Source organism: Leiobunum rupestre, chromosome 1 (genome assembly GCF_980474605.1).
Source record: "Leiobunum rupestre chromosome 1, qqLeiRupe1.1.hap1, whole genome shotgun sequence".
NCBI lineage: Eukaryota > Metazoa > Arthropoda > Arachnida > Opiliones > Sclerosomatidae > Leiobunum > Leiobunum rupestre.
Genome location: NC_143384.1, coordinates 70,380,297 through 70,397,408, shown reverse-complemented (window position 1 = coordinate 70,397,408; position 17,112 = coordinate 70,380,297).

Sequence of the window (17,112 nt, the reverse complement as noted above, 5' to 3'; positions counted from 1 at the left end):
ATTATTCCAAAGCTTAACGAGTGAGTAGACTGAAATTATTGTTATTTGAGGATCAGTTATCATCAGTAGTGTACGAGCCGTACCGTTGTAAAACTTGTAAGGTAGTACAGCCTGAACACGGCTGGAGACCCACCATTCAAGTATTATTGATAAATGTTAGCCTTTGTGGCTATAAATTAGACGTTTGCGTTAGAAGCGTTAGTGAATATAAATTACACTTTGCCTCGGTGAATATAAATTACACATGGTTGGTTTTTAATTTGAAAGCTCGGCAGAGTTGGAAACTCTTGATACATGATTGAGATAAAAGTAAACGATTAAAAGCGCTTCACAAATCATGCTATGCTACCCATAAACACTATCTCATCAAAGGTCTGTTTTTTAATGAAAGTTTTACCAAAATTAGCATATTTGACTTGCTTACTAGAACCAGTTATACACCTATTAGCTTGTTATCTAAGTTTTAATGGGAAATTAAAACTCAATTTGACATAACCAATTATCATCATTATTTCCCAATGTTAAGTAAAATATATAAAATAATATTCAATATATTAAATTACATTCAATAATATTAAAATTTCTGTTCAAAATATATTTAAAATTAAACCTATTTATTTTCTAACTTATGGCTTTTATTTTAAATTATTAATTTTAGGAATAATATGCCCTGTCAGGCAGAGCAAAGGGACAGCTATTAAATAAAAAAATGCTTTAATCAAAGCAGTTGGAAGGTTGATTTAAGGGGTAGTTGGGATCTATGAAGGCACAGATATTGGAAATGTTTTAGAATTAAAGAGTTATTTTTTGGAATTATTTTAAAAAGCAAAATATATTTCTAAAATAATTTCCATCGATTTTCCTCACCTTTTATAGATTTTAAAACCCTTTCCTTAAATTTGAGCCTTGAAACTGTAACAGTAAACTGAGAAAATTTTAAATTGTAAAGGATTACGTGTAAAATTACAGCATTTAAATTGCTGAAATTCATTATAGAAACTAAACTAGTAAAAAAGTCATCAATAAAAGAGATTTGCAATAAATTTAATCAAGACTGTTCAAGTTAACAGAGGAAATTTGGATGTAATTATAGCTTCTATTTTCACGAACAACAGATGATATTCTCTTCCTATAGAGAGAGCCTGCAAGTGCAAGGAGAGCCATGTGTCTTGTCCTTTAGCTTAGAAAAGATAAGTCATGAATTTTCTTTTATTAAAAAGACTTCCAAGAGACCCTCTAGTCAATTTAAAATACGTAATTCAGTTTCCGTACATTGTGAACCCAAAGTTACGACTGAATGACTTATTTCAATTCGACTAAGTCTTTCTTGAAAGTCCCTTTAACAATTCAAACAGGGTACTGCAGTGTAACTGCACACATTTCATCAGGCCTTTCTAGAAAGAAATGTGGTCATTTTAATGTAACTCTAAATGTTACTCTTTTTTACTACCAGCGGTTACTTGAATTGTGAGGATCATTATGCATGCCAAATTTAAATACTGATGTATAATTCTACTTTAAACCAGAAGTTTAAAATAATAAGTGCAGACTTGGATAGATTAATTTAGTACATGTCTGTTTTATAAATTCATTTAGAGAATTAGCTTACATAGAAAGTTGCAAACTCCTTTAACCGTTTAATTTCTTATGTATTTATACAAAATTTTAATTCAACATATAAAACAGCATGTTAATTAACGTTATAATATTTTCCGAGTAGTAGTTTGAAAGTTGAAACACAAAACTGCAGAATCCAGTTACGACAGCATAGCAGACGTCTGTACAGGGCTTTTTTTTGTTTGAGACTCGCACACATCAGTGTCGACCCTAGGCCTTAGACACCAGCACACACACAATAACTGATTAATCAGGGTGAGATATGTGTAACGGCCACGCCAACGGCGGGATACGTGGGGATATAGGTGGGGACACCCATGGCGGAAGTATCCCGACCACTTATATACTTAATTCTGAACTAAACACGCGTACTCCTTTACAATTTAAAATTTTCTCAGTTTACTGTTACAGTTTCAAGGCTCAAATTTAAGGAAAGGGTTTTAAAATCTATAAAAGGTGAGTAAAATCGATGGAAATTATTTTAGAAATATATTTTGCTTTTTAAAATAATTCCAAAAAATAACTCTTTAATTCTAAAACATTTCCAATATCTGTGCCTTCATAAATCCCAACTACCCCTTAAATCAACCTTCCAACTGCTTTGATTAAAGCATTTTTTATTTAATAAAAACTATTGAACTATATTTAGTGAAATAAATCTTTGATATTCACTTAAAAATAAAAACTATTGAACCATATTTAGTGAAATAAATCTTTGATATTCACTTAAAAAATAAAAACTATTGAACCATATTTAGTGAAATAAATCTTTGATATTCACTTAAAAAATAAAAACTATTGAACCATATTTAGTGAAATAAATCTTTGATATTCACTTAAAAAATAAAAACTATTGACCCATATTTAGTGAAATAAAACTTTGATATTAACTTAAAAAATAAAAACTATTGAACCATTTCATCACAAAATATACTAGTAGCTAACCATGTTAACAATAACAAAAGTATAGACTAGAATGACTTTGTATAGGAATTTATCCTGTAGCTAAATCTAGCAATTCCACACAGTGGTGGGATTTTAAAGGGGCGAAATTGTAGGATTTTATAGGACTTTTTGGGTATTTTGCTAAAAATATAGGAGGTTATAGGACATTTCTGAAAATATAGGATTTTATAGGAATTGTAGGAAATCTGGGGGCTATGTCTTCAAGCCACGCAAGCCAACAACTCCTTAAGCAGCGTTCAGACTATGTGAAAATATTACGTTAGCATCGGTCGTGTCGTTTCGGTTATGTTGGTCGCGTCGGTTCGTTCATTTCACTGTTCAGAAAGGAAGCAACCTTGCACGGAGATTAACATAAAAAGTGATTGTTCATCCAATCAGAGCTCAGTAATAAGGGTGGAAAAATTGAAATAATTTTTTATCCACCTCTGATTGGTTATAGTATTTCGATGGTTCTAAAGGTCGCCACTACCTAGAGTCAGCGCTGATGAGGCATAAGTCTATATGCCTGCTATGAACTTTTTGAGCGGAACGAAATGAAAAAATGTAAACGACACGCGCGAAAATTTAAAGTCTCTGTTGAGAAGTCTGAACGGTGTAAGAAATCGAAAGAACCGACACGATCGACGCAAACGTAATATTTTCACATAGTCTGAACGCAGCTTTAGACTCACTATTACCGTTAAACTCAGCAAGTTTTTATGGAAATGGGAAACCGAATATATCGAGGGAAAACCAATGATTTAAATAAATTTGATTTAAATCATGATTTTAATAAAGATTTAAATCAAGTGAATTAAAAAAAATCAATCATACTTCAATGGCGGAATAAATAATAGAAAAAATAAGTTTAAATAATATTAAAATACATAAAAATTTTAGCAAACTAAAATGTTAAAAGGTATTTAATTTAGTTATGATTTAATTTAATTCAAGATTAGCTAACTGATGAAAGTAAAATATCCGTTAATAATAAATGAAAAGAGCCATTTATTGTATAAAATCAGTAAATTTAATAAAATAAAAAATATACAATTTAAATAAAAAATCGATAGGCGAAACTATAAAGTAAATTTGCTCTTAACCAACTTGTTAAAATGGGAAAACCAAATCACGTGACTACCATATCTCAGCCAACTGCGAATCGGTAACTCGTGTTCAAAGTTGGCCGTGTGAGAGTAAAAAAAATAATCCTTCCATGATTACTTAGGCCTAAGTTGGTGCCTTGGGTATTAGCCTAGCTGATACTGCAGACAGCTAATATAACCTCCACTTATTCAACTATTACAAGATGTTTTAAATAATAATATAAGATAATTAATAATAATAGTTCGTATTTCTTAGGATAGATGGCGCTGCAGTTCTCCACAAAATAACATTTCTACCATCTTTTCAACCCCCATGGACTTTATAGTTTCGCCTATTGATTTGATTTTTATTAATAAATCCAAAAAGTGCCAACGTCAATTGGGAGAAACGTGAAAATTACCTAAGTATAACTTAATTCAATCTTAACCAAATCTGCGCTCCCATATAAAGGTATGTATTGAAACCAACCATTAAGTAAAACAAATCATTGGAGAAATTTAAAATTAACACTGGAATAATGGAGCCTGCTATACTTACAAAATTTTCGTTCTTCAATTCGTAAATACAACGCGAGACTTCCGAGAAATTGATTGTAGGAATTCCAACGAGAGATAAGGGAAATTCTCGGAAGGAGAATAATTGAAGTAAGGGGCTTGTAAAAGTCCTCCCGAGTTTTGGCATATTAAGCCCCGCTTTTGTTTACTTCAAACAATAGTATTTGTCCCACTTCGGAGCCCCACTCTGGAGTCCGGACTCGCTTTATCGGTTTTTGATGGTTCCGAAGTTTAGCCTCGGTGGTTGGCATTCGGGGTCTTGGCAGCGCCCAACAACTACGGATTCAAGGCAGTGCGGAGAGAACCCCAAATTATAGGCTTTCCTACCCGGATTTTTATTACGCCCTAGTTCTTTGTTTTCTGAATTATGTTATTTTTTATTTAAGAAATATAATAAATTATTTTATGCACCCATATTTTCATTATATATTACATATTATAAATTATATATTATATATTATACATAATATATAATACGTTTTATTTTATAAATTATATATTATACATGTTATATTATACATAATATATATTATATATTTTATAAATTATATATTATACATAATATATATTATATATTTTATAAATTATATATTATACATAATATATATTATACATATTATACATTATGTTATATTTTAAAAATTATATATTAAACATATTATATATTATACATATTATACATTATGTTATATTTTAAAAATTATATATTAAACATATTATATAATATGTTATATGTTATATTTTAAAAATTATATATTAAACATAATATATAATATGTTATATGTTATATTTTAAAAATTATATATTAAACATAATATATAATATGTTATATGTTATATTTTATAAATTATATATTATATATAATATATAATATGTTATATATTATAAATAATATATTATATATTATAAATAATATATTATATATTATAAATAATATATTATATATTATAAATAATATATAATAAGTTATATATTATAAATTATATACTATACATAATATATAATATGTTAAAATACATATACAGGTTATTTCAATTTGATCGCTACAGGCATTTTGCTTAAAAACAATATTACCTAGAAATTAATATTTTTTTTAATGCTAGGTGGTAGACGAAAACTGTCAGAGAACAAGTTGTAGAGAATACTCGAAAACCCTTAATGAAATTGGTTCGGTCGGATTAGGTCAATTGGTCACTAAGATAAATAGCAAGTTCATAGTAGGTGGCCTTTGCCTTTTCACAACTAATTTAAAAGGAAACTGAACTAAATTGTTATGTTTGTTTGACTGTCAAAAATACACGTTTGTCAAACTATTTTTTATTGGTAATTAATTTTGAGGGAAAAAACAATTTCCGAAAGTGTTACAAAATTTGAAAAAAAAAAGAAGGTTGTAAGAAGTCTACAAAAATGTCTAATTTATGCCAACTGAATTTCCCAAACCTTTTCTAATATTGTACTTCGTTTAAAATTAGGTTTCCTTTTAAGTCACCGATATTTAAATTATTATATCAACGTTCTTCAGTAATTAAGTATGCCCCGTTTTTACCGTGATCATCGGTCCAAGATGGTAGAGTTATATTACGGTAATGGTCATCAAAACGCACGTCTAGTAAGTCAGTTATTTCCTGACAGTCGACCAGATCACCACACTATTCTCCGTGGCACTGTTCGTGACTTTGAAGATGATATCAACGGGAATCCCAGATTCTGCGACGGGGGCATCATAAAATTAATGTCACCTGTTAAGGAAAAAGTTGTAGAGCATACTCGAAAACCTTAAACGATATTGATTTGGTCGGAATAGGTCAATTTGTCACTGAGATATTAGGTCATGAGAAAAACCAAGTTAAACCTTTTGAGAAATAATTTTAAAAGAAAGGTATCTTAATTGTAAAGTTTGTATGACTGATAAAAATGAACGTTTTTGATATTAATCACCCTGTAATATTTTAGTGATCACCCCTAAGTCATTTCAAAATCACCCTGTAGTCGATGCCTAATCACTGTGTTATCAACATGTAATCATTCTATAATCACCCTGTAATCATTCCGTAATCACCCTGTAATCATTCTATAATCACCCTGTAATCATTCCGTAATCACCCTGTAATCATTCCGTAATCACCCTGTAATCATTCCGTAATCACCCTGTAATCATATCGTAATCACCCTGTAATCATATCGTAATCACCCTGTAATCATTCCGTAATCACCCTGTAATCATTCCGTAATCACCCTTTAATCATTCCGTAATCACCCTTTAATCATTCCGTAATCACCCTGTAATCATTCCGTAATCACCCTGTAATCATTCCGTAATCACCCTGTAATCATTCCGTAATCACCCTGTAATCATTCCGTAATCACCCTTTAATCATTCCGTAATCACCCTTTAATCATTCCGTAATCACCCTGTAATCATTCCGTAATCACCCTGTAATCATTCCGTAATCACCCTGTAATCATTCCGTAATCACCCTGTAATCATTCCGTAATCACCCTGTAATCAATTCCGTAATCACCCTGTAATTTCAATTTCAATTTCAATTTTTATTAAATATTTCATTTCAAATTACAATTGCGGTAGGGCGAAGTCATGTCTGACTTGTGTGCCCTTGCTTCTCGTTCGGTGACTTACAATACATGCTTAAATAAAGAAGAAACAGTTTAGGAAGACCATTAATGAAATATTAAAAAGTAACAACAAGAATGTATTTATTTATACTCAGGGAGAATGAATATGTCGAGACTACCGACGGACACGTTGAGGCCCTAACCCCGTGTCGCTAATGGGGGGGGGGGGGAGGAAGAAGGCGGTCTTATTTTTGCGTCCTCGCAGCAGCGTTAATCGCGTCGAAAAACTTAATTTTTAAGACCCAATGAGATTGCAGTATTATTTGATTTTATTAAAGCGGAGGAGCATACCGGGGGGCCCAAAGGGTGGAATTGGAGAAACGCTAAAAATAATCTCGACATATTCATTCTCCCTGAGTATAAATAAATACATTCTTGGTAACAACCAACAGAAAAATAACAATAATGAAAAATAAAATCAACTTAATTATTAAGATATCAATTTCCCGCTATTAAACTTAAACAATGCAATAATTATCCACCGAAAATGCATTATAATAGAAAGAAAAAAACGAAATTGACTAAACAGAAAATTCATATTATTTTAAGCTAGGGTTATTTTAAAGCAAGTGTCGGCTCTAGGTGAAGTAACTCTTTTTTCAACAGATGTCGCTAGCGTTGAAATCAAAACAAGATGCTGAAGCTACATTTTGACCCGAAAGGCGGGACATAAAAGTACGCTTCGCGTTGATTGGCTCGTTTGTAAATTTGTCAATAACTTCAATTATAGTAATTGTTTACAATATATTTTATATGGGGTGTATAATTTCGGTTAAAGTTCACTAAGTAGAGTAAAAGTGGTCTAAATATAATACTCTATAATGGCTCTCTGACGACGTTATTGTTTCGCTATTTTGAATTTTAGCTTCCGTCCCCATTAATAGATGGCTCCACGCTCTCCACGAAAGTCATTTTTTTCGAAGATTCGGATAGATTCATGGCCATCTCTAATAACAGGGGCCTTTTCATAATACAGGTGGCAATGATAGAGCTGACAGTTGCTTTAAATTTCATTCAGTAATAAAAACGATTTCAGATTACGTTTAAAAAGATGATATTTATGAGTTACATTTAATTTTTCAAGTGCGTGGCTTAAGAGTTTAACTCCATTTTAAAATATCGATGTACATTTTTGCCCGTCTGACAAAGTGGTAGTTTAAACGAATTAGCTGATCTAGTTTTTTTGGATTTGTGTTTGGTTGTAATATTTTCCTATTTCCATGAATTGAAAAACATTTAATATCCCGTCTTTTATAAATAAATCTTTTGTGTGATTTAGGAAGGGTACTTTGTTTTTTGCTCGAATGGCTCGTTTTTGAAGGACATTTATTCTATTTAGATTATGCATTGTTGTGTTACCCCAAATACAATAACCATAGTTTAATTTAGAGTTAAAGAGGGCAAAGTATACTTCTTTTAATATTTTATGGGTCATGACTGATTTGCATTATTTTGTACATTATACCACATACGGTCCTTAAAGGGGAACGGTCAAACTTTTCCAAATATGGCCTTATTTCCGTATCAAAAGATTAACAAGACGTTCAATATACTAACACTTACCTTTTTTGTCTTGAAAAAATAGCTTTTGGTCCAAAAAGTTGAAACGAAAAATTACGCCAGGTGTTTGGGTTTGAATTTTCGCCGCCATCTTAGGGGCTACCACCAGCGCCCCTAACCCCGTATGAGCGATTTGCGAACTATCCTAACTTTTAAAATCGCGCAATTTAGGCTTAAGTCTCTTATAACTGGAACGCGCCGCGCGTGCAAAACAATTTTTTTGCGTCTTCAGCAGCGCGCGCTTTTACGTTGGGTTTCTGTTTAATTGACTTCTCACCAGGTGTCGCAGTGGACGCGCGCTTTTCGATTTCCCGAAATGTCTTTATTTTATTAAAAATTAACCACTCAATATTTTTGGATGTGATTTTCGCCATACATTTTAGTTTTTAATGGGCTGATTAGCTATTTAACTGGTTAAAGCTTGACCGTTCCCCTTTAATGATTTACAAAGGTTGTCTACCTGGGCGTTCCAGTTAAGATTTTCATCAAGTTTTGACTCTATTTAATTTGATGTTATCTCTTGAAAGTTCTTTCGCAGTACTTGTATTTTTTCCTACATTGCTAAATATAATAAATTCCGTTTTAGTCAGATTCAGGTGTAAACTATTTTTTTCGGCCATACATTAATTTTCTCTAACAAATTGTTTACTTTTTCATTTCGTAATCACCCTGTAATTTCCATGTAATCACCCTATCGTTGAGAAGAAGGGACATATCTTATAATATAAGACAAAGCTGAAAAATGCGGATGAAAAATATGACGCGTGTCAATCACAGTAGCCGAGAAGGGACAGCAATTGAAAGAATAGTTAATTCGACTTTAAAAGGGGACACAAATCTGAATTTGTTTCTGTTTTACGTTAAGTCCAATATGTTTTACGAAATTGGAATACCAAATAGTTTCAATAGCGTTCACAACACGGAAGTAGAAATATAGCTTTTTTTACTCTTCGAAAAATAGTCCATATAGAATACTTCACGGAGATGAACTTTATAAACCCTCCAAACCCTACATTATTTTTTGGTAAAGTTTTTCTTGAGCATAGTCCTCAGGGATTTGCGTTTTCTCGGTGCCAAAATATGGTAAATCAGATTCTAAACAAATTGGGCTTCGTTTGAATAAGAAATTGAATTTATTCTAGTTAAATAATAATAATAATCAGCTAGGCTAATCCCCAAGGCACCCAGTCATCTAGCGACTTTGAATGCTTTTAAATAAGGTGGCCTGGTTACACTGCGTAGGAGGGTGTTGGTGCATGCCACGCTAACCAACAGCTCCCTACACTTATTGTAACCGTTAACCTCAACAACTTTTATGGACGGGGAAACCGAAGAGCTCGAGGGAAAACCCCTTAAACCAGTGGGGAGAGAGCTTGCAAACTCAACGCGGAAGGAGTGGTTCAGAGTTTTCACCCAGTGCCACAAGCTGAGATCGAACTAGGCTCCTCTTGCTGCTAGACGAAAGTGCTAACCACTCCGATACCCCACTTTTTGGGGTATGATGTGCACACCTCGCTATCAGTAACTATTATGTCTAACTGCAGCACTTATGATACGTAACTATAGACTTATGAAAAAACATGTAGCATGGAATTAAAAGCATTTGCATTTAACTTCGAAAAATTACAAATTTCAGACATCTTAAAGACAGAAGGAAACATTCATATAAAAAATTAAGAAAAATAATATTTTCGAGTTACAACATTTTCGCGTTAAGGTCGCGTTTTTGGGAAATCTACCCTCCCCCGTTGCCATGACAACGCTCCCCAGCCATCCGAGGACTCCACTGCACTGCTAGCTTTCCGTGGCCAATTTGGGGAACACGGCGCGTGTCTACAAGCTGCATTAGGGCAAATACGTATACTACTCCGAGCTCTTAACGTATAGGCTGAGTACTAAGAGTAGCACTAAGAGCCAAATCGCTTCAGCGAATTAAAATGCCCATTTTTTATCAACGGAGCTCCTCATATGATTACCCCGCTAATGATAGACCATCTCTTCGAGCTCAATCATAATTGAACAAGGCCGTCGTGGCGTGCCCATAGGAGTGCCATAAAGTGTTGTTATGTGTAAATGAACAGCTGTAATAAAAATATGGAGTCCATAGAGCATTTTACGAATTTCGCGTTTTTTTTAAAAATAATTCAGCAGCCGACTCACGAGACGAGTTGAGAGCTACGGGAAAAGTGAAGTTGGATGTGGAATTGATCTCTAAAAGATAATACCAAAAGTAGCATAAGACCCGAAAGTGTGTCAGCTGTACCTTCGCACCTGTTAACATTTCTACTGAGACCTAGTCACATTATAGACTACATAACCTTCTAGTTCGAAGAGTACTATCAACATTATATTTAGTCTATAGTCTGGAGCGATTTTCTCTCTTCGATTTACTCTCCCGTAGACATACGTTCTAAAACGCCTCACTCGGTGGCGCTGGAGTAACTCGATTTTGATGACGTATTTTCCGACCCCCTTCGTTTCCCTTTTTTATTTTGCGACAAACTCTCATTAACTACTATACCGTTCTGACACACTTTTGGGACTTATGCTAGTTTTGATAATACTGACGTGGAACTATAAACTAATAGGTAACGCTGACGTGCAATTGAAAAGCAAAAGGTAACGTTGGCATGGAAATTAAAGGCAAATTTTAACATTTAACGCTGACGTGGAACAGAAAACTAATACGTAAGACTGACGTTGAATTGAGAGGCAACAGGTAACGCTGACGTGGAATTGAAAGGTTAAAGGTTACGCTGACGTAGAATTGAAAGGTTAAAGATAACGCTGACGTGGAATTCAAAATCTAAAGATAACGCTGACGTAGAATTGAAAAGCTAAAGATAACGCTGACGTGGAATTGAAAAGCTAAAGATAACGCTGACGTAGAATTGAAAAGCTAAAGATAACGCTGACGTAGAATTGAAAAGCTAAAGATAACGCTGACGTGGAATTGAAAAGCTAAAGATATCGCTGACGTAGAATTGAAAAGCTAAAGATAACGCTGAAGTAGAATTGAAAAGCTAAAGATAACGCTGACGTGGAATTGAAAAGCTAAAGATAACGCTGACGTAGAATTGAAAAGCTAAAGATAACGCTGACGTGGAATTGAAAAGCTAAATATAACGCTGACGTAGAATTGAAAAGCTAAAGATAACGCTGACGTAGAATTGAAAAGCTAAAGATAACGCTGACGTAGAATTGAAAAGCTAAAGATAACGCTGACGTGGAATTGAAAAGCTAAAGATAATGCTGACGTGGAACAGGAAACTAATAGGTAAGACTGACGTGGACTTGAAAGGCTAAGACTATCGTGTCACAAGTTATTTTTTGGTGGAAGCTTGAACATCCAAGCTAGGATTACACTCCCTTAAGTTTACTGCTAATTTTTAAAACGGCTAGCTTCGACGCAAAATTAATCGTTAGCCCTAATACATTTTTGTGTCCAAGCTAAACGTCGCAAAGATTTTGAAATAGTAAAAACGAGGCGTAATTTGGCTGGTTTTCACTAGGGCAAAAACTCCATCCCAAACAATCATAATAAGGCTTAATGAATTATTTTTGCATAGACGCTCGCCGTCGCGGCGTTATTGGCCCGGTGGAAACGAGACTGTAGTGTTTATGAGCGCCACCTTTGAAAAGTGCGTTAACGAGCGGAAAATGTCGCGTTTTATGAAAGAAAAATTGGCGGGGCGAATTTGTAGGACCATTTCGTTAATGCCATAACGCGTTTTTCACACTTCATATCTTTAAAGTAAGAGGGGCGTTAAGTAAACGGGCGCTACTTTCTGGATTTTAGCGCCTTGAAATTATACTTTCAGGGAAAAATCCTCATCTCATAAACTTGTCACTAATGTCCGTTCCTACTTTGGACCGAATTAAGCGAAAAACTATATATTCACGCCTGGTGTAGCAATATTACGGCCGTTCTGCGGACGGTCTGGTCCATTTGCTGTTTTATAGATTTATGATCATACTCGTTGATTTTTTTCTTTTTAGGATACTCTGTTCTTACGCTCCTAGTCCATTTGCTGCGGGGAAAAATTATCTTCAGATGAGGCAATTACGTTGGAGTGCATTTAGTTGACGAGTGCCTTTCCTTATTTTTAATCAAATCTTAAGAGCATGAACATAAGTATATATTTTAATATTGTAGTCTTCTTAGAATACTCTGTTCTTATACTCCTATATAATACGAAAATCTAAGACTTTCATTTGTTTAAACCACTTCATTTGATATAGGCAAATCTCATTTTAATTAAAAGAATATTTTCCCAAATCTATTTTTCATTAAAGGGATATCTTCACTGAAAAAAAGGAATATAATTTTTGGTTAAATTTAGTTTTAATAGTTAAATTTATTAGTGAAAATTAAGTAAAAACCGTTTTTAAAATTGTACAATAAACGTTGTCAAATTTGTCTGGTGGTATTACTGTTCACCTTATTACGTCATAAGGTTTAAAATCCACAAGTAGTTAAACTTTTATTAGGAATTCATTTAAATATACCTGTGACATACTCAATGTGTCCATAGTTCATAATTATGATTAAGGCTTAAAGCAAGTGTCGGCTCAACGTGAAGTAGCTCTTATTTCAACAGATGTCGCTAGCGTTGAAGTCAAAACAAGATGCTTAAGCTACATTTTGACCGAAAAGGTGGGACATAAAAGTACCCCTCGCATTGATTGGCTCATTTTTTTAATTTGACAATAACTTAAATTAAAGTCATTTTTAACAATATATTTCATATGGGATATCTAATTTAGGTTAAAGTCCACTAAGTGGCGTGTAAGTTGTCGAAATAATATACTCAACAATGGCTCTCTGACGACGTTATCATTTGGCTATTTGGAATTTTAGCTTCCTTTGCCATTAATAGATCTCACCACGCTCTCCACTAAAGTCGCATTTTTCGAAGAATCTGATAGATTCATGGCCATCTCTAATAATAGGGTGACAACGATAAAGCCAACATCTGCTTTAAAGGGATAACTTCACATAGAACCAAGGGTTATTTACTGTTTTAAATTGCACTGAATACAGTAGTATAATTAGCACTATCCCCTCGCAGCAATAGGAGCAGTGGCGTAGCTAAAGGGCAAGGTGCCCCGGTGCAAAATAAAAAAAGGCCCCCTAACCCATATGTTTCCAAAAAAAAATAGATAATGAAATATCTTTTATTTTTCTATTTAAATTTTTTTAAATGAAAACTGACAATCTTTTGCGCGCTTTAATGTTTGAAAAATTACAATAACTTCGTTCAAATTTAATTTTGATGCAGCCTTGTTCTCGATTGCTATGAATGATAAATGGCAAAGCCGATTTTGTCCCAGAGTATTCCGCAAAGAACTTTTAAATAAATTTAATTTGCTGAAAGATCTTTCAGCTGTTGCAGAAGTTACAGGTATAGTGTGAAATAATAACATTGCAGTAAACACTTCTGTAACGTCACATTCAAGAACTCCGAATTTCCTTATAATTGTTGAACATTCCACGGTTCGGTTAATTCGGGTAGAAGCAAATGGAAAACATTGAGAAATTGAAGCGAAAAATTTGGTCCTATTATATCAGAATATTTTAACTGAAATTGATCACATTTTTGTAATAAAACTGTTTCGTCGATATCTACTAAAACGTTTGGCGTTAGAAAATCAAAAGTGTTATATATTTCTATCATACCAGTTAAACGCTGCTCTACTTGATATCAAAATGTCTAACACATTATGGAAAATGGTCACTTTAAAAATATCTTCAATTTTTTCGAATCGGTGGTCAGAAGCTAATTCGTGAAAATGTTTTTTAACTTTCCTCTGCCGTTTTACTTGAAATTGGGGATCAATATCATATTTTGCTGCAGTTTCAGTTAGCGGCGTGACGTAGCGTCGAAGCATTCACGTTACATAAATACGTGCATTTCCCGAATTTTTCCACAGTATAGCCTAGGCTTAGGGGCCCCCTGTGCGCTATGGGACCCCGGTTCACCGCACCGCCCAGCCCTATGATAGCTACGCCACTGAATAGGAGCCTGGTTAGATTCCAGTTTGTGGCACTGTGTGAAAGCTCAGAACCTTTCTTTTCCCGTTAAGTTTGCAAGTTCTCTCCCCACTGGTTTAAGGGTTTTTCCCGCGAGCTAATCGGTTTCACCTTCCATAAAAACTTGTTGAGGTTAACGGTAATAGTGAGTGTAGGGAGCTGTTGGCTCGCGTGGCATGTAGGACTTGCTACCACTTTCCTACGCATTGTCACTCGGCCAACTGAATTAATGGCTTTAAAGGTTGCTTGATGACTTTGCCCTAAGGTGGTGCCTTGGGTATTAGCCTAGCTGGTCAATATTATTATTACAGTGTTGAGTAATTTTTTAGCGTTGCTCCCAATCCCACTCACACTCTAACAAAAATCTCCTTTCTCCTAGTCAAAATCAAATCGGCTCGGTTTCTCATTGGTTCCCTAAAGCTGACGTCTACTCACGTGATTGAAGGTGACGTTTTCCATCCACCCTCTCAACATAGTCATTTTCGCTGACAAGCAGAGTACCCGAGGTGTTTATGGCTGATTTTGTTAAAAGTCGAGAGTAGTGCAGATCTATTTGAGCGATGAAATTTCCCAAAAGGAGACGTTTCACTACCCATTCGATTTGTCATGGCAACCGAAAATGTTTTTGACTACTTAACACAAAAATAAGATTTTTTCCTTATTTTACCCAAAAGGTGTTACAATTTTAACCCAAAAATGTTCCAATTTACCCAAACTTGATGAAATTTACCTAAATGTGGTTGAGATTACCCATTTCGTGATTTTAAAATTAAAAAAAAATTGTAGGAAGTACCCTGTGAAGCCGAGAAAATCCCATACTTTTAAATGGAAATTTTTTGTTTTAAGTGGTCAAAATAATTTTCGGTTGCCATGGCAAATCGAATGGTTAGTGCAACGTCTCCTTTTAGGACATTTAATATCTCATATAGGTCTTTATTACCCCCGACTTTGATCAAAATCGGAAATAAACACCTCGGGTACTCTCCTTGTAAAAATACATTCTGGCTGAAACATTTTAGTTTTTAAGAATCGTTGCCTTGGAAATGAAACCGAATAACACTTTAATCTCAAAAAGTGTCTAGATATTTTAATCTTCTACCTAAAAAAAAGTGAAACCGGAAATGGTTTGAAGCAATTTACGAGGCCAAAGTAAGGACAATCTATCGAAACCAATTTTCCAAAACTTGGAACCGAAAAAAAATCAGGAAAATTGACGAAAAATATTAAGTCTCATCAAGTTTAATGACGTTTCAGCCAGGAGAGAGAGAGTGTCCAGTTCGAGATTAGACGACGCCGGCTCACGGCCACTGGTCAGCGCGTGTTCAGCGGGCCAGAATGAATGACTGTAATTTCAGGACAGGCATCAGAGAAAGTTGGTGGACGCGACCAGTAAGTCAGCCGTCAGCCGAGTTAAAGGGCCGTTGAAAAATGACCACAGTTGACCACTCCCCGAAATGGACATTGGAGGTAGAAAAATATAGAAAAAAAACGAGGTGGCCACGATGTCGCATATCAGCTCCGCGTTCGAGTAAGAGTGGAAGGATAAACATGAAAAGTTAAAATTACAAAGTATCCGTATTTTCAGCACTAGTCTAAATGGCCAATCTTTTGTAGATCTTGACTTTCAATATAATAATAATAACCATCTAGAATAATACCCAAGGCACCACTTTAGGTCCAAGCCATCTAGTGACTTATAATGCCTTAAACAGGTGGCCGGGTTACAACGCGTATATAGGAGGTTGGTGGCAAACCCTTCATGTCACGTGAGTCAACAGCTCCCTACACTAAATATTAACGGAAACCTCAACAAGTTTTTATGGAAGGGGAAACCGAGAGAGCTTGCAAACTCAACAGATCCGAGATCCAAGTTTACACCTAGTGCCAGAAGCTGGGATCGAACCTCTTGTTGTGAGGCGAAAGTGCTAACCACTAAGCCAACCCCACATTTTTAAATTCTGAAATTTTCAGCTATACCATTTTAACTTCAAAAGTGTATATCTATCCTGAACTAGCACACATTTAACTTACAATTGTTAGGACACACTTCGAAAGTTGGACAGCAAGGGCACCAAAATCAGCAATTTCAAGGTCAAGACAGTCATTTTTGGAGGTCGAGATCAACATTTTGAAGGTTGAGATAAAACTTTCGAGATAAAAGTTTTGTAAGTCAAGACATGTAACATAATTACTCATAAGTGTGCCAGAAAGAACTTTTTCTCAATGAGACCTTGTTGCAAGGATATGACGTAATTGACGTCACTTCCCAGTCGATGACGGTTTTATCGTCATCAAAACTAGTTCTGGTGGGGAGAGAAGGAAGTTAAAACCAGTTTTACGCGACGTTAGTCCGTATTTTCTTTGGTGGCTGTGAAACAGAGGCACACTTATGAGTAATTATGTTACATATGATCAAGATAATCATTTTAGAAAAGATTTCCCTTGAACATATAACGAAGCCGTTAACATTGCGAGGAAATTTTGACTTTATAACACAATCTCGCTAAAGTCAAATTTAAAGCAATTAAAAAGGTGTTAGAAGTCCAGTCGCCCTATCGGCTACGGCTTACGAGACGCGTTTTCGTAACTTCTCTGGAAAAAACCGCAACTTTGGGGCGCAGGTAAAAATAAAAGAAAAGTAACTTTGATAGGAGTCTATCA